Raw genomic sequence first — 7,852 nt, 5'->3', positions numbered from 1 at the left:
GCGCCTGGCGCATTCTGCGTGTTGCGTCACACACATACTCATGAATAATAAGGATGGAGTAAACTGTCTGATATCCAAGTTTTAGTGGGTGTTTTACACAGCAGACATTTTCACGTCTCAGCAGGCATTATCAAATGTTAACACATGATCAAGTTGCACGTTTCTCTGCCAAATTTTGTTTTCAGTCTTTCGTTAACCCAATCTCTGGTCACTGCTAGATGCCGAAGTCTGGGAAGAGAGTGGCAGCAACCGTTTGGACTTCTAAGGGGAGGAGACCGCACGGAAGGCCTCGCTCTGCTACCGGTAAGCCTACGCAAAGCCGGAGAGATGCTTCTGATGCAACCCCACGTTCGGTTGGGCTAGAGAAAAGTATACCGGCAGCAGCCACACCATCATCTGCAATCCCTACTGGTGCTGTAGATGGATCTCTCCCACCAGGAGGCCCACAAAGTGCTGCCGCTGCACCGCCTGTGACTTCGGGGCTTTGTGAGTCAGATGTTCACTGCAATCTTTTTTCCCTTACCTGTTGTGGACGACCAATCCATTCCTCATTAAATTTCAACTGGGGATCCTACCCGTGGTATTAGTTCATCTGCATTGCCTTTGACTTCCACCCCTATTTTGCTTCCGGCTGTGAGTGCCACTTCTTCAATGGCTAATGTACAAAACTTCACTGCACTAACAAGTGTTTGTGACGAGCTGGGACCGGGGGTACCTAAAAACATCCAAGAAAAAATTTGGAATGGGGAGTTTGTTGAATTTGGTTCTTTGCTACGGCCAACTCGCACTGGGTTTGGTAATACTCATTCTCACGACTGTGTCTTTATGATCGGTTTGCCTGAATCACCCACCTTGCAAATTCGCCCCCAGCTCAGCACGTTCGCATAATGTCCACTGAGCAGTGGACTTCTGCCATGTCTGCTTTCTTGGTTTTTGCATCCATTCACTTGATTCACCATCTGGACTGCACCCGACAATTACTGATATGTACCAATACCGTCCAATTTGCAATCTTCCATCACACCGGTTTTGGCTGGCGCGATTATGATATCCAATTCTGTCTTCGCCAAATGCGAATGCCTGCTCGTTCTTGGGCCATCATCGACGCTGAATTTGTGGCTAACACTAGTGGGTGGTTCCTCACAAAACTTTGTTCATACTTACCCCGTAAGTCTCCCCAACAGTCGTAAAAAAGTTGTAAATCCTTTCAGCAGGAACAGCAGGAACAGCAAGGCACTGTTCGTGGAATCTGTTTCGACTTCAAACGCAGTCAATGTTTCCCACAATTTGCCCACAAGTGTTCCATGTGCATGTCCCCTAGCCACTCAGCCAATAATTGCTGCGATAGCTTCCTATACATGCACTGGCAGTGCTCAAGGGGCAGCCAGTGCATCAACTACCAACCCCTGTAAAAATATCTAGCATGCTCCCCTTTCTCAACACATACCCAGCAAGGCAATACACACAAATCCTGATCGATGGTATCACTTTTGTCTTTCGTTTGGGCTATTCTGGTCTGAGAGTACACTCTTTGGCTGGCAATTTCAAGTCCATCCATAAACACAAGGCTTTATTACACAATAATATTATCAGGGAGATTCAGTTGGGCCGCATTGCTGGTCCTTTTTCTAGCCCCCATTGCCTGATTTGCACTGTTCTCCAGTTGGTCTAGTCCCTAAGCAAACGTCGGGTGAATTTTGTTTGATACACAATCTTTCCTCCCCGTTGGGCAATTCCGTTAATGATTACATTGACCCGTCTCTTACTATTGTTAATTACTCAAGTTTTGATGACGCGATAGGGTTGGTCTTAAGTTTAGGCACTGGTGCCCTTATGGCTAAATCTGACATTAAGTAGGCTTTTCACTCGCTGCCTGTTCACCAAGATGATTTTAACCTTCTAGGCTTCTTCTTCAATGGGTCATACTATTGGTACTGCGATAAATGTATGCCCATGGGTTGTTCCATATCGTGTGTGACATACGAACAGTTTAGCACATTTTAAGGAATGTACTGTACCCGCAAAGTGGCAATGACTGATGATATCATTCACTACCTCGACAATTTCCTTTTTTGTGGGAAGTGCCAATTCCAGTGACTGCGCTCATGCTCTCAGTTCTTTTATGGTCGTCTGTCGGAGTTTGGAGTTCCCTCAGCGTCAGACAGAACGGTTGGTGTGGCTACTAATGTCACTTTCCTACGGTTGGCAATCAACACTATTGCTCGCTCAATTCAAGTTCCACCAGTGAAAATCACGTCCATACTAGAGAAGTTGGATAATGCATTATCTAAACCAGAAATTATTCTCAGGGACCTGCAGTCTTTGTTAGGAAGTTTAAATTTCATCATCATAAAGCTGTTTGCCCAGGCCATGCATTTTTGCGTCGTTTTTTTGATTTGCATGTACATGTAACCTGCGGCGTTCCCAAGCCACATCATCGTATCCGCATTTCTTCTGGAACACGCACCAACCTGTTGGCATGGCAACAGTTCTTGTTCCATTTCAATGGCTCGGTCATGTTCCCTACCCAAGTCTGGCAGTTCAGTCACACCTTACGGTTGTACACCGATGCTTCAGCCGATACAGGTTTTGGTGCATGTTTTTGCCCCCCATACTCATCCTGTTTATCAGCGTACATGTACTTGGCAGTTTTTCCCATAGTTCAATTTGCGCCATGCCCTTAATTGTACATTGATTCTCACCCTTCACTTCAACAGCTCGTACAGTTTGTTGCATTTTTGTCCATCAATAATTATTCTCTCCCCACCATAGCTTTGTGTGTATCTGGTATTTCTTCCACATTACGCCGGTATAATTTTCGGAGATAACCCAACACTTTGTTTTCAAACGCTTATTGGATGGCTGTCGGCGGCATAACAGCTATTGGGATGTGCACCATCCTATTACATTGGATATTCTCTGCCATATGAATATTCACAAAAAGTACAAATACAGAAATTACTTGACTGCTTGCTCAGTAAAAACCTAAAATACATGTATATTTGCAATAGTCACAAAAAGCACAATTACGGTCTATTTTTGATTAATTTAGGCTAAGATTTTTAAAAAAGGAAAAAAAAATATATGTATTTGAAATTTATTTAAAATTCCCATTCAAGAACCTGACTGCAGTGTTATAAAATGATCACTTTGTGCGTCCCTGAATTGATCTGTATTTACGCCTCATCATTTGAAAGAGCTCATTGGCCAGATGAGACTCGTCTGCAGTAATGGAATGAGCACGTACCAGTGTTCACTGTTTATAAATCTCCTCAGCCGAGTTCATTTCAATACCAATGATCTGTGATGGAGTATTTACAACACGAGCTATTTTCCTTCTCTCATCAACAGTAGTGCTTCCGTACCAAACAGTAATAGAGAGTGTCAGAACACTTTCAATGAGAATGCAGAGAGAATGCAATTGCTACGGAGCCTTTTTTACACAGTAATCAACGTGTTCAGCCCACCCCAAGGAGTTTGAGATAAAAATACCCAAAAATTTGAATGACGGCGTCCTCTCCACTTCGGTCCCATTGATAAAAAACGGCAGAACTTCATGATTCCCAGACCCAAAATCAATAACCATCTCTTTGGTCTTGGCAACATTTAGTTCTCGGAGCACCATTTCACTAAAATGTTCACTTGCTTCCTCGTTACCGTGTGAGAAATGCCCAGCAACAGTTGTATCGTCCGCAAACTTAGTGACCACACAATCATTAAAGAAGGATATGCAGTCATGCGTGAATAGAGAATAAAGCTGCAGTGACAGTACACATCCTTGCGGTGCACCAATATTAATAACAAGTGGCTTGGACAATTCATTGACAAACGTTGGAATTTGCACCTAACTGTTTCAGTTTAAAAATCAGTTTGGATGGTAAAATAGTGTTGAAAGTGGAACTAAAATCTGCAAACAGTATTCTGGCATAATTGGGAGATCGAATGTCCAAGGGTTGAAGTACACAGTGGAGAGTCAAACTCACTGCATCCTCAACAGAACGATTGTTTCAATAGGCAAATTGATATGAGTCAAAACACTTCGGAATAACTGTTTTTAAAAACTGGAGTACTACTCGTTCAAGCCGTTTCATTAGATTAGACGTCATAGCCACAGGCCTATTGTCATTCATACATGTAACTGGAATCTGTTTCGGGATTGGTACGATTTGAGACTTGTTTAGGTTGCGTGGAATGACACAAGTCCGCAAAGACCAGTTATAGAGAAAAGTTGCATCACCGGAAAGTTTATCCGTCCACAGTCTTAGGAGCTTATTGGAGATGCCATCTGGACCTGTTGCTTTTCTCACATTTAGAGATTTTATGCGCATCTGGTGTCTGTCTCGTCAATAATTAAAGACTGCCTATCCATAGTTGGGAACTCTGGAGGAGGTTCTATAGGGTGATAGTCGAAAGTAGCAAAGAACTCATTGAGTTCATCAGGAAGCTTCAGATCATTTGAAGCTGTAGGTTTGGGTCTACTTTTGTAGGGAGCAATTTTCCAAACACAGCTCCATACCTGTTTTGTGTCACTGTCTTGCAGCTCTGACTCCAACCTGATCTTATAGTCTTTTTTGCATCTTTGATGGCTCTATGGAGTTCATATTTAACTTTTTTTGTAGGCACTTTCATCCTGCTGCTGCCATGCATCTTGCTTACTTCTCAACTTTGCTTTAATCTTACCTCCGAACCATGGTTTGTCCTTGCCATAAATGTTAATTGTCTTCCTGGGAATACAGGATCTTTCACAAAAAGTTACATAACCAGTAATGGCCTCAGTGCTGCCATGAATATCATCAGGGTCATACAACAGGTCCCTATCAGTACAAGCAAAACAACATTGTAATTCAGCGATAGCCAGCTCACTCCAAGTAGGAACAGTTTTAATGATAGGCTTAGTTTGCTTCAAATTCTGTTAATATGATGGAACAAGATGGCTCCTGAATTTTCTGTGTACATTTACTGAACATGGAAACTTTGCTTTACGTAAAAGAAACATCTAAAGGACATGATGATAATGACTTGAAAGTTAAGAACAATTTTACTTTCAGAGGACACAGAAACTTTGCTTTACATAAAAGAAACATTTAAAGGACTGATGATAATGATTTTACTTTCAGAGGAGCTACTGTCAGCATATGTGTAATGCGTGAATGGTTGGCTATGTAGACCAGCTACTGAGTACCTGGATCAGCATCATTCATAGGCACATGTGTAATGCGAGAATGGGTGGCTGTGTAGACCAGCCACTGAGTACATGGAGGCAATATGGAAAACGCTGATGTGGAAACTCTTGCTGGTCATCACTACAAAGGTAAAGATTTTTACGTTGTTATAAAATTAAAGTGAAAAGTACACATGCCAGTAGATTAATTTTTGCCACTAAACTTACAGAAATCTTCATTACATCGTTTTGTTTGCTTTCAATTGATGGTTCCTGACACATGTATTAAAGCTTCATGTTAGAAAAGGGATACTACCATGACCGTACGGCATTTTTGAGAGATGACTGAAGGAAAACTTGCAAACCTTTTTGTTATTTCGAGATTTGGCTTCTACTGACAACTACCTTGAAGATGAGATATGGAAGATGGTCATGCCTTGAAGAAAATCCACATACATGTATTTCAGTGTTCCTTCTTTTTAACTTGATTTTTTGCAATGGAAATGTTTGCCCCAAATCCTCATTCAGAAAAGAATGTGAGGCAGGTTGCCCCCTATTTCAATGGGCCGGGTGGGGAATGGATTTGTGGGCAACTGGTAATCGCTTCAGGGAATTTTGCGTGAATGTTGTTATATTGTTATATTGTGTTCATTGTCGTGACGTTGCTCTGTATTATTCAAACGACTTGAAGTCAACAACTACTTTGGCTGTATATCGAAATTACATGTAGGCTGCTATATCTATATCAAGTCAAAATTTGTGGCAGAAATCATATAATTATAATTACAATTAAAATTTTAGATATGTGGACAAGGATTCCAAAATTCAGAGAAGCAAGTGTACATGTATCACAAAGGATCAAACTTAAGAAATGATTAACACACAAAAATAACTTTGTAATTGTTGACTATGAACTTAGCAACAGCTTTTCATAAAATTTACAAAAAAACACTTGAACATATATATATGCACAGGTTGAAAGTTGCATTTGTAAAATGTGTAACCTTTTGTCTCTTAATATTTAATTGTCATGGTTGGAAGTGGTTGGAAGATTATTTAGGTTCACGGCGCCGGTGCTTTTATTTGGTCTGTGACATGTAATCCATGACAAGAAGCTTATTGGAATTTGTTTGTTTGGACAGAAACTCACCCACGACCGACCGTACCTTTCACAGTGTGCCACGGACTCCATGGGCGAGTCACTTCCAGGGCAGCTCCTTGAAAGAACTGATCATCAGTTACATTGGTATGGTAAGGATAATGCTTGAAGTCCAAGTGAATCATATCAAATAATGCTTGGATAGACCACAGTTGTACTGGGTTTGTGAGAGGTTTTGGGAACTAGGTGATTTACTTTTACTGTATAGATTGGTTAATTCCACTTTTCACTTAAAATCGAGCACCCGAAAAGTCACAATTATTACCTGTGATTTATTCAGTAGTAAAGAGCCTGCATTTGGCACACTCGTACAGGCTTTCTTGAATATTTAAATCCAGTAACAATCAAAACCCAGTGTCCACATAATTATGCACGTCACAGAACACTAAAGACAAGTCCTTGGGCTCAGCAATGGTGTTCCATATTGTGCAGATTCTCTGCAGGGGAAGTGGTTGGATGTCAAAGGATGAATTAGAATACTGAAATTTTTATTATTATTGGAAACCAATCCCTTTTCCAGAATACTACATTATTTTTTATCACGGGAGATGGGCTGGTTCCGGATGTATGCGCAGTTATCAAGGATGTTGTCAAGACACCACCTCTGCCTGTTACTCCCGGTATGAAGATCTGTTGTTTTTATTGTGAGTTTCATTGTTTATTTATTGAAAAAATTTTAAACTTTACATGTACATGTTTCATTACATGTTTCATCGTTTATTTATTGAAAAAATTTTAGACTTTACATGTACTTTTGAATTTGCCGCCAGTCTATTTTTAAGTCAGCCTTTTCAAAGTACTTTACATTGTGAATTTACAAAATATCAATGTGACTGAATGTAAATTCCTTTTAAAACTATTTCAGTACCAAAGAAAATATTTTGTATTCAAAGACAATTTTTTGTTCACCCTAAAAATATTTCAATGTTCAAAATTTTGTGAGATAATGTAACCTGCTCATGTTCTTTTTGGCTCAACTCCATGTATCAAGTTTACTTGCTAACAAAACTAATGATCATGTACTATTCTAAAGGGCCAAGAAATCTTCTGACATTGAAAACTAGTTCTGCTGTAAGTTGAACGGAGTAGTGCCATTGATAGATATGCTTTACCCTTTTTTCTATAGGTTGTACTGGATACGTGCCATCCTTAATCTGAAGTGGGTTGGGCAAACACAGCACAGATATTCAACTAACTGGAGCAGAGAAAAAGTGGTAATGCTTGCTATGATGGATGCGATCAGAAGGTTGGACAAAACCCTCCACAGATTCTCTATCTTGATTGGCCAAGAGCCAGTCACATGGCTTTCACTTTATTGCTATCTGGCATTTCCCGTCCAAAAGAACTCTACCTGTTTCAACCGAGGTACTATACCCACAGTTACCAAAGAACTGTACTCATTGCCAGTGGCATTGTGTGCAAATGCATACCGAGGTGCACACTGCTAATTACGTGCATTGCAAAGACCTTGCACAACAAGAGTTTGGTTCAACTATTTTGCGAAGAAGTAGTTTGGAAAAGTGTTGGTTGAT

General features: G+C 40.6%; 1 long non-coding RNA gene across 2 annotated transcripts; it reads left to right on the top strand.

Annotated features, from left to right (window-relative positions):
* Window positions 1–222: 222 nt before the first annotated feature.
* LOC110990818 (uncharacterized) lies at window positions 223–7,811 on the top strand. 2 transcript variants are annotated; one of them, XR_015424445.1, is made up of 5 exons: window positions 223–486; window positions 5,118–5,311; window positions 6,304–6,412; window positions 6,841–6,940; window positions 7,447–7,811. It is a non-coding gene; the product is annotated as an uncharacterized LOC110990818 (long non-coding RNA). The 2 variants fall into 2 exon arrangements; XR_015424446.1 differs by having other exon boundaries at window positions 6,841–6,964.
* The last annotated feature ends 41 nt before the right edge of the window (window positions 7,812–7,852 follow it).

Source organism: Acanthaster planci, linkage group LG02 (genome assembly GCF_054643075.1).
Source record: "Acanthaster planci isolate LZ-2023a linkage group LG02, COTS_SCS, whole genome shotgun sequence".
In the NCBI taxonomy this organism is placed as follows: domain Eukaryota; kingdom Metazoa; phylum Echinodermata; class Asteroidea; order Valvatida; family Acanthasteridae; genus Acanthaster; species Acanthaster planci.
The sequence above is the reverse complement of the archived record's forward strand: the minus strand, read 5'-3'. Positions and strand labels throughout refer to the sequence as shown.